General features: G+C 29.9%; 1 long non-coding RNA gene across 1 annotated transcript in view; it reads right to left on the bottom strand.

Annotated features, from left to right (window-relative positions):
• Positions 1–10727, bottom strand: part of LOC117180906 — a 46919-nt gene that overhangs the window by 22306 nt on the left and 13886 nt on the right. The window lies entirely within an intron of this gene.

Genomic DNA, 10727 nt, shown 5'->3' with positions numbered 1-10727 from the left:
GGCGCATACTTTGAATAAAATATTTGTTATCATTCTCTTGAAATAAATGTGTTTTTTTCTTGAAAAAATACCGGTTTCATATGTATACACCTGGTAATTATAATTGAATATTACAGTCGACGTTATTTACTTTGCCGCCGATGGGATCGTAGGGGAGTAATTTTCCTGGAAACGATGTTCTCCCACTCTCGAGTCCAATCTTGATGCGTGGTGCTTGATGCGAATTGTTTCGCTCGCTACGTACCTTACCGCGTGCAGATCAGTGTTTACAAACAGAGAAATTTCGATTTTCAGAATACATATTGTGGAAGTAATTATCTCACATTTGGTTCCAAAAAATTGTGAGCACATCGTTCTGTCGCGGAATAAAGTGAAAAATAGGTTAGTATTTACGAATTATTGATAAACCTCTGATTAAATTTACCATATTTGAGGTTATCCCACGTGACAAAGAAATTATCATAAGACATAAATATTATGATTTCGAAATTCTTGTATAAGCCTCCTTAACAAAGCATATAATGACTTTTTTACTTTAAAATTGCATTAAAAGACCTAAACCATTGACGGCAACGTAAATAGCGAGCGAAACAATTCTCGGATGCCGAGCCGTCGCGGTCGTGGTGGAGGAAGAGCTCGAGAGAAAGTTAGGGGAAGCGGCAAGGTAAGTAGCGTCGACTGTATTTTCTTATCGTTTGATAGGGAAAAGCACGATTATGGGGCATTTTTTCCAAAAATATCTATGATTCATTCAAATTTAACTATTTTTTAAATTGGTACGAAGCACAGCAATACAAAATTAAGTAAGAAAAATTTTGTTGAAATAATTAATATGTTTGTTAATTTTTTACTAATTTTTGTTTTGTTTAATTTTGAAGCCCTTAGAAGAAAACTCATTTAGGTCAGATAAGGTTCCAATTAATAATTTTGAACAAAATTGAGAAATTTTATGTTCTAAATTTGAGTTAGATTATTCGAAATTAGAAGACTTCTGCGCCAGATATGCTCTTGAATATTGTCTTGAGCTAAATTCCTCAAGATAAAAAATATTTAAAATTATCCCGTGAATCTTAAAAAAAATTCTTTATTCTTTCGAAACATTTTGAAATTCTAAAAAAGATTTTTTTAAATCTTTGAAATGTTTTGAAATTGTTTTAAAGATTCGCTTACAATACATTTTCTTATATAAAAAATCATTTAAAATTTTCACAGAAAAAAATAATAAAGTAAAAAAATAGATAAGAAATAGAAAAAAATAGAAACCCTTTAAGATTTTTATAATACTTCTTAATGTCTTATTATAGTATTTGAATGCTTTAGAAAACTTTTTAAAACTTCTGCAGAATTAAAAAAATTACCCTTTAGTCTTTCAGATTCTATCTTGAAAATCTAACAAAAATTATAGAATTTTTCCCGTCAAATAAAAAATAATTCCTTTCTTCTCTTTAAACAATTTCAAAACCCTATAAAATATATTTTTTTGAAATCTTTAAAAATGTACATTAAAAAAACTTTGTAGAAATTTTTGCAAATTAAAATAATTTTAAAATCTCTTGAAAATCTAAAATATTCCTTAAACTTAATCAAATTTTTTCTTAAATGTTGTATTCCCGCAAAGTAAAAAAAAATTTCTTTAAAATCTTCAACACTCTTTTTTTTTAAATTTGAGGAAATCATGCAAAATGTTATAAAATCACTTTGAATCTTTTCTTGAAATTCATTTTTTTCAGAAAGAGTATCATCAGAATTGTTTATTCAGTATAAGAATAAAATGAGAAATTTGTTCATTCTCTTGAAACATTTTCAAAATTCAGAAAAATCTTTTAATATATTTTCAATTTAATCGAGCATTCCTTAAAACTTTAAAAAATTTGCTTTGAAATCTTTCAGACTCTTTGTTAACAATTCAAAAAATCTTTTTAAATTTTCTCGCGAATTTAAAAAAAAAAAGTTTTAGAGTTTCTTAAAACAGTTCAAAATTCTGAGCTGCTTGTTTTTGTGAAATGTTCAAAAATCTACACTTAACAAAATTTGTAAAATCTTTACAAGTTTCAAGTTATTTCAAATTTTTTTAAACGTTTTGAATGTCTTTTAAGCTTACTCACATTTTTTATAAAATTTTGTAATCCTGCTTGATTGAAACCTTAAAATCGATTAAAATGTTCCCTTCAAATTCAGGTTTTTAAATAGAAAATCATTAAAAAATTTCACAGGAAAATAATAATAAATTTAGAAAATTTGTTGACTCTCTTGAAACCTCTTATAATTTTTAAAAAGATTCTTTCTTCAAAATATCCTAATTATACTTTGAAGTAACTGAATTTCGAAATGTTCAAAAATCTACACTAATAAAATTTGTAAAATCTTTACAAGTAAACTCACATTTTTTATAAAATGTTGTATTCCTTCAAAGTGATATCTTGAAATCGTAATTCAAAACGATTCAAATAAAAAACCATCAGCAATCAGAAAATTTAATTAATTTCTTGTAACCTTTCAAAATGTTTAGAAATCTTCTTAATATATTTTCAAATTGTTAACATTTTTCCTAAAACTTGAAAAAAGTTCTGAAGAATTAAAATAAAATTGCCCTAAAAGCTTTCAGAGTCTTTTTTGGCAACTAGAAAATCTTTTAAATTTTTCCAGTAAATCTTTAAAAAATTTCTTTGTTCTCTTAAAACATTTCAAATCACTTAAAAAGCTTCGTTTTTCGAAATCTTTAAAAATCTCAAATCTTTAAGAGTCTTTTTTAGCAACTAGAAAATCTAGAAACGCTAGAAAAGCTTCGTTTTTCGAAATCTTTAAAAATGTACATTAAAAAATTGGTTGAAATCTATAAGAATTTCAAATTTGATTTTTTTAATTTGTGAATGTCTTTGAAACTCACTTGAATTTCTTCTAAAACTTTGTATTTCTGCAAAATTAAAAAAATTGTGATTGGAAAGCTTCTACACTCTTTTTTTATTTTAAAGAAATCATTTGTAATGTCTTGAAATCGTTTTGAATGTTCTCTGAAAATTCAGTTCACCAATTAAAAGATCATTGAAATTGATTTTTTTCTGACCATGTAAAATATGTTTTGAAATTTTCCCGGAAATCTCAAAAATTTCTTCATTCACTTGGAAAATTTCAAAATTCTGAAAAATCTTCATTTTTCGAAATCTTACAAAAGCCACATTAAACAAATATGTTGAAATATTTTTGAATTTCAAATTATTTCTTAATATTTTCCAAAACTTGAAAAATCAGTAAAATTTTTAGTCGATTTTTTTAATTACAAAATTTTGGACATGATTTAAATGACTTTACATTTGTCAGGTGTATACTTTTGCATGAGGTGAAATAATTAAGGTGTGTCAATGATTCTAGATGTTTTATTATAAAGGATGAACTTATGATATGTGTTAAACAAAAATAATAATGATAAAACATAAATAATAAATAAAGCAATATTCGAAATATTGTCTTTTCATTGTTTTTCTAAAAATGAGATTTTAAACATGCAATGGAGAGGGAAGAATTACACACATTCTGGTCTAGATTCAAAAAATAATTTTTGTGGATTAGGCAGTTTAACTGTGTCAATGGCTCTGTTCTTTCCAGTTTGAAGTATGAACTGATGATAACGTTGGAAGTGACTTCGCTTGTTTTGAAGATTCAAAATATTATCTTTTCATTGTTTCACTAAAATTGAGAGTTGTAAACCTGCAATGGAGAAGGATACATTAAAGATATTATAGTCTAGATTCGGAAAATAATCTTTGTGGAGCAGTTAGTTTAAGTGCGTCAATGAATCTACGTTTATCATTTTGAAATTTCAACTTGTCATAATAGCGGAGGGGACTGAGCTTGTTTTCAAGTTTAAGGTTATTGTCTTACCACTGTTTCAGTAAATGTGAGAATTTTAAACATGCAATGGAAAGGGACGCATTAAACTTATGTTCCATATTCGAATCATAATTTTTGTGTAGGAGCTAGTTTACGCGTGTCAATGAATCTATGTTTTCCATTTTGAAATTTGAAGTTGTCATGACGGTAGAGGGGACTTACCTTGTTTTCAAGTTTCAGATTATTGCCTTATAATTGTTTCAATGAAGGTTTGAATTTCAAACATGCAATGAAGGGAGAAGGCTTAAGCCTATGCTGATCCAAATTCGAAATATAATTTTGTTAGAGGGAGTAGTATTCACTTTAAATGACTCCCCCCAAGTCCCTAGGTATCACAATCCCAAAAAAGTCCTCCTACAGATTCACCGCTGACTTTCTATATAAACCGTGAACGAAGTACTAAACTTTTATTCTAAAAATCTACCGCATAATCTTATACGTTTCGAGAATTCCAAATACAAAAAATTGCAAAAAAGTGTCTTCAAAAAATTCCGTATACATACATTCTAAAAATTGTTTACACTGTGAAAAAAGATATGTACGCTCTGAATAAATACACAGTACCCTCGAAAACAACAACTTACAACTTAAAGCTATATTTTTTAATTCGATTCGGTGAAATTGGTTATTTAAACAAATACTAAATATTGCATTAGGTCTTAAATGTACAAATACTCAGTTTAAAATAAACCAAATTATTATCAATTAAATTATGTACGCATAAATACACGGAGAGAAATTTCAAGAGATTAATTCACGCACAGAAAAACGCTGGTGTAAAATTTGTTACAGCTCAAATTTCATTGGTCTCCCAATGAGCCTCTGAGAGAATTTTTAGTCTCAAATTTATTCCTCTAAACGTAATTGCACGTCTGGGCATCTAGGGGAATGTATCATTTGGAGACTGAATTTTGGCTCATGTCGAGAGTTGTAGAGTGCTGAACCGCGTTGTCAGCCACCGTGAACACCTGTCAAAGCAACTATTCGCTTTGCGATATTAGACTAAATAATTGTTAATAAGGAAACTAATTAAAATAATATTTACCTAATTTTCAACTTTCTTTCATTAAACAGTGCGTATTAGTCACTTAGAATAAAATTATAACTTCCTAATGCAACTTCCAAATGTTAAGTTAGTCATGGCCGTCGATATTTTAACTAAAGCCGGGATGTATAGAAAAAGTCATGACCGTCTACATATAGAATTAGGTATTTTCACTTCAACTACCAGCTAACTTCACTTTGTTAAATACAGAAAATCTAGCAGAAATTTCTTGGAACGAACAGGCATCAATTTAAATGCAGTCGGTTACGACTTAGTTTTTACACTACCGCTTTTGTGGTTTGAATGTTATGTCGGTTTTGACTAATCTAAGATTTGGATATTATGGAACGCCAAGTACAATTTTTATTTCAAGACACTAATACTCACTGGTAAATGGAAGGAAATTAAAAGTTAGGTAATTATTATCATAACTTACCTGCTTATCAACATCTATTTCACCCAAATAATGTCCGACAAAATAATTTTGACAGGTGACTGACAGTTTGTTGACGACACTTCAAGTTGCCCTGGATGAGAAAAGCAGTCTCTTAATGATGCTTTCCCCCCACATTCCCATAATGAATCTGCGTGGCTCAAATTTGTTGCAACTCAATTGAACATCGATTTTGGTGTATTTTGGAGGATCGTCGATTTTCTATGTAATCACTAAGACCTGCTATGTTTATTGTTCTCTTGTACGCTTCTTTTATTTTGGGCTGCCTAAATTTCATCATTCCACTATGCATCACCAGACATTCTTCCTACAACCGCAGTACCACACATTTCGATCGCACATCTAACAATGATATCTCTAGTTTGATTTATGTTATAACTTTTTCAGTGAAAATATGTTGTAATTATTTTTCATTGCATGAATAAATAAGTTTAAAATTTAATATAGTCTCGGGAAAAATAATTTTTTCTACTAAATCGTCTTACAACCGTGTAAAATTCCAATTTTGAACTTCCATATTCAACTCTGTAGAAAGTTTTCTATAAAATATTTCAAGTATAATTACAAAATAGTCCTAATGAATTATTTACCACATTTCGAATTACTCTAAATATCAAGTGTAACAATAAAATTCTTAAAATTGATTATTTTTCAATCAATCTTTTTCTTAAAAAGGGATTTTTAACGTTGAGTCAGTTTCAAAGCTTCGATAAAGTTAAAAATGTTTTCAAATTGTACGATTGAAAAAGTACAGCTATTCACAGAAAATTTGGAGGTTTCTTTTTGCTGCAGCGTTATTAATTTAATACGGAAATATTGGTCAATATAAGTAAAGAGTAGACTGATTATTACTTTTTTTTATCATTTTCCAAAATTTAGTTCGGCTTTTTTCCATTTTTTGCATTATTTTTTTTTTTAGTAAATTACTGAATAAAGCACAAGCTAGGATATCGGTACTGAATAATAAGACATATACAATTTAAAACTTCGGATTGTTATACACAGAAATCCAAGAGTAAAAATTACTTCTCCTCTTGTAAAACAAACTTAAGACACCAATTTTGTAATAAATTAATAATAAAACAAACTTCAGACAATTGTACTCATTTTGCAACATCCTATGTTATAATACATATATTTTAAGCATGCATTTTATTAGCTGTAAATCGTTAATTTATATTTAATGAACATTCACACTTAACACGTCTTCCCTATAACCGAGGTAGTTCTCTTGTAAACTTTTTTCTTTTCTTTTTGGGCTGACTGAATTTCATCATTCCACCATGCATCACCAGACATTCTTCTTACAATTGCAGTACCACACATTTCGATTGCACATCTAACAATGATATCTCTGAACATAGTCAATGCAGTATAAAATGCAGCAAGTTAGGATTTTCATTGAAATATGGCGGAAGATTCAAACGTATTGTGGAAGAGAATTTGAAAATAGTTACTAAATACCTGTAAAATGTAGTTAATATTCGTGTTAGCGAGTAAGGCGAGGTATTGTACAAGCCCACCCCTAAATCTATCATAAAAAATGAGATCGTAATCGATCGAAATTTCCGTACAATTATTATAGTTTTTTGTACGGTAATCGTATGTCGTACATTACCTAAAATTACTGTGCATGTACGATAGTTACCGTAAGTCTGGAAACACTGTTCCTAAGTCTCCCAAGATACTGCTTCGCTCTTTCATTAATAATCAAATCTACTTCTTGCCTACCATGTGATTCACTATCTACTCCTGAACATATTTCGAATCCGCCTTTCAACACCACAATTTCTATGTCTCTACTTTCGCATCACTTTTTCTTTGTTTCAGGTACACATAAAATATCCAATTTCGTTACGTCCATAGTTTCTTGTAATTCTTTTACCTTGAGATATTTCACCCCTCTAATATTTCAAACACTATTGTCTCCGTTCATCGCCTGTAACTTGACCTTTGTATTTAACCTGTGCATTTCTTTTGTCAATAAAAGTTCCAGTACTTTTTGAGGCTATTTTATTGTTTGTATTATGTATTGTTTTAATAGTACGTCCAACTGCTACCTTTATGATGTACATTTATTTTGTGAGTCGAAATTATGTCCCAGTTAAGTAGTGATTCGTCAAATGGTGGATCATCTAGTTATAATATATAGTGCCACTAAACTTTAATTAATGAGCGGGGGGGGGGGGGTAATTTTACTGAGAGAGGGATGGTAGAAAATTCAGTGATGTGGTTAGAAATTAACCTCTTGTTGAAAATGAATATTTTCTGTATATTTAAATGAGTCTTTCTTGTTAGATAATGGTAGAAACTTCAACTAATTTATTGAGAATATACTTTTTGTTGAAAGTTAATAGATAATTTATCTATGAAAATGCAATAATTTCGTTAAAAATTGATGTAATTTGTTGAAAACTTAACTATTTTGGTAGGAAGTTCAAATTCATCTGAAAATTAAGGGGGCATATGGCACATGAGGCAAGTCTTTCTACAGATGTGGCATATCTAAATGTGACATGCAACGAATGTGACATGGCGCGGATGTAACATGCCTCGGATTTTACATGCCGTATATGTGACTACTATTTTTTACTACGATTAATTATTTTGATGTTTAAATTATGAAATTTATAATGTGAAAAAGTAAGTTTTTAAGTAGTTTGATGTTATCTCATCCAGTAACTGTAACTAGACACATTTACATGTAATGTAACTATAACTAATACTAGTGCTATTCCTGGAAAAACTTATTTTTTCTACTAATGTTGCAAACGAATGGAATTTTTACGTGAAACTTCGACATGAAATTCGGTAAAAAACTTTTCGTAGAATATTTCAATTCCAATTGCGAAAAAATCTTAATGAATTATTTAGCGCATTTTCAGTAGCTTTAGTGAAGATGCTTTTAACGGAGTAAGATGATGTCATTATGCAAGCATAGCTGCGGCTGAAATGTATCAAGTTCTATATTCAAATTCTTAAAACAGAATATTTTTTGTCAATCTGTTCTTAAAAAGGGATTTTTAATCTTGAGCTCTTCTCGAAGTTTTCAACAAATTAAAAAATTTGTAGAATCATACGTTTGATCTGAAAAAGTAGAGCAAGTACCGTAAGGTATCGTTTTTGCTGCAGCAGTATTCATTTAATACAAAAATCTGTTTCAATATAAGGAAAAAAATGACTGGTAAATGCTTGGATCATCATGCCGCAGACGATATTCAGATCTCTAGATTTAGTGTGTATTATATTACCAAATTTAAATTTCAGATTAGCCTGATCTTAAGGTTATTGGGACTGGCGGTAAAGGTCACAATGATGATGGGTTCTGTGCTATAAAAGTATATTTTGGATCACCTTAGGGTGAACGAGTGTTCAACTGTAAATGCTGTAAGTTAAATTTTTATTCTAAATATCTTCTGCATAATTGTATAATTTCGCGTATATTTTTAATACAGAATTTCGTACAGAAAGTATCTTAAGAAAATTCCATATGGAAATTTCTCATAATGGACGGTAGCACTAAAATTCACTGATGACTTTTAAACTTCAGAACAGCTTCAGACTGTATTTTTGATGTGGATTCTGTGAAACTTATTATTGAATAGAACGCAGTCCCAAATGTGGCGATTAAAAAATATTATTTTTCATATTAAACAAAGGCTTAAACAAACTTTCTTGTCATCAGAATGAATCAAATTAGACCGTAGATCGTGTAGATCCAAGTAGATCGTGTACTACGCGCGCGGCTCGCTTCACTTGCAAGTTTGAGCGCGCCTAGAGCGCGCGACGGTTGAATCTCGCGCTTCGCGCTCGGATATTTATTCTTTGCATTTGGAATGCTTGAAAAAAACTTTATCAAAAAGATCTCTTTTCTATGGCAGTATTTATATGCGCCTTCATATTCTGAATTATCTACTTAATTAAATATAGTTAAAGATTAAGTTTCTCAAAGCTCTGTAGGCTTTAAGGTACACATTCTCATCGTGACACTCGCGCTGCGCGCTCGATTTCCGACAGACATTTGTAAACAGGTTTTGTTGTATTTTGTTTCTCGTAAATTTCGTGGTTTTTCCACACATTTTTTTTATTTTATTTTTTTTCAACGTTATTTTTCACGAATAAAACAAAAAGTACGCGTCCTATCAAGAGGTGATTCTTAACGAAACTGTAGATCTTTTTTGGGATTACCGTTTTTGTGAATTCATATTTTTTCGTATTCTACATAGTTTGTCCACAAAATGGAGTTTTTTATTTTCTATTATTTTTGGTGCAATCAAAATTTGAATTTTCGATTTTTGAAGAAAATCCAAAAATTTGTCATAAGAATCTTTTAGAGCTTTCAGAAATAAATGTTTTTCTTGTCTTGACTTTTTTTCATATCGTGCGTTTTTCGGCTTCAAATTTTGATTTTCGGTTGATTAAAAAATTTTGGAAAACGCTATAACTCTGAGAATTTTCTTTCTATCGAAAAAGGCCATAAGGATAAATTGTTTGTTATTTTCAATAACATAAATATCCGTACATAGAATTTTCAAATTTAGAAAAAAGTGGTCTCAAAAATTTTCAAAATGCGCTCACTTTTTGAATTTTTATCAAAAATGGCTGGTTCACGAACTCTTCCTTTCTTTTAGGACCTAAAAAAAGTGCGCTAAAGATGAATTTCATTCGTCCATTTTTTCGAGAGCTATCGTGTTTACGGACGGACGGCCGGACGGACAGTCAGACAGACGCCATCGTGAAAACCTGATTATCGGATTCAGGGGGTCTCGAAACGTGAAGATCCCTTGAAAAAGTGTGATATCAAATTTCCGACAATTCTAATACTTTCTCAATCATAAATGATGAGAACGTAAAAATACAAATATTCACATTACGATTCAACCTAATTATTATGAATTCACAGAGATCTTGAATTAATCAATATTATTCGTGGTCTCACTGATTGCCCAGAAAAACTTGAGCGAGTGCCGTTGGACGTACTAAAATACAATTCAAGTAATACACCACTATTCTACTTGTCTTCGTCGATTTCACAGCCTTCTCCACTATATTTGATAAGTTTAGCAATTAATATAAATTTATGTTATAACTTTCTCAGTGTAAATATGTTGTAATCATTTTTCATTATATGAATAAATAAGTTTAAAATTTAATACAGTCTCGGGAAAAATAATTTTTTCTACTAAATCGTGTCACGACCGTGCGCGGAAGTCGTAATGAATTATTTACCACATTTTGAATTACTACCAGGTGTATACATATGAAACCGGTATTGCCATTTAGCGGCCAGTAGGCACACTTGTAGGCACTGTCGGAACTTACCATTTGTGCTAATTGGCG

The sequence above is a fragment of the Belonocnema kinseyi genome, chromosome 9 (genome assembly GCF_010883055.1).
Source record: "Belonocnema kinseyi isolate 2016_QV_RU_SX_M_011 chromosome 9, B_treatae_v1, whole genome shotgun sequence".
NCBI classification, from domain to species: Eukaryota; Metazoa; Arthropoda; class Insecta; order Hymenoptera; family Cynipidae; genus Belonocnema; species Belonocnema kinseyi.
This window is presented reverse-complemented; position numbering and strand designations above follow the sequence as displayed.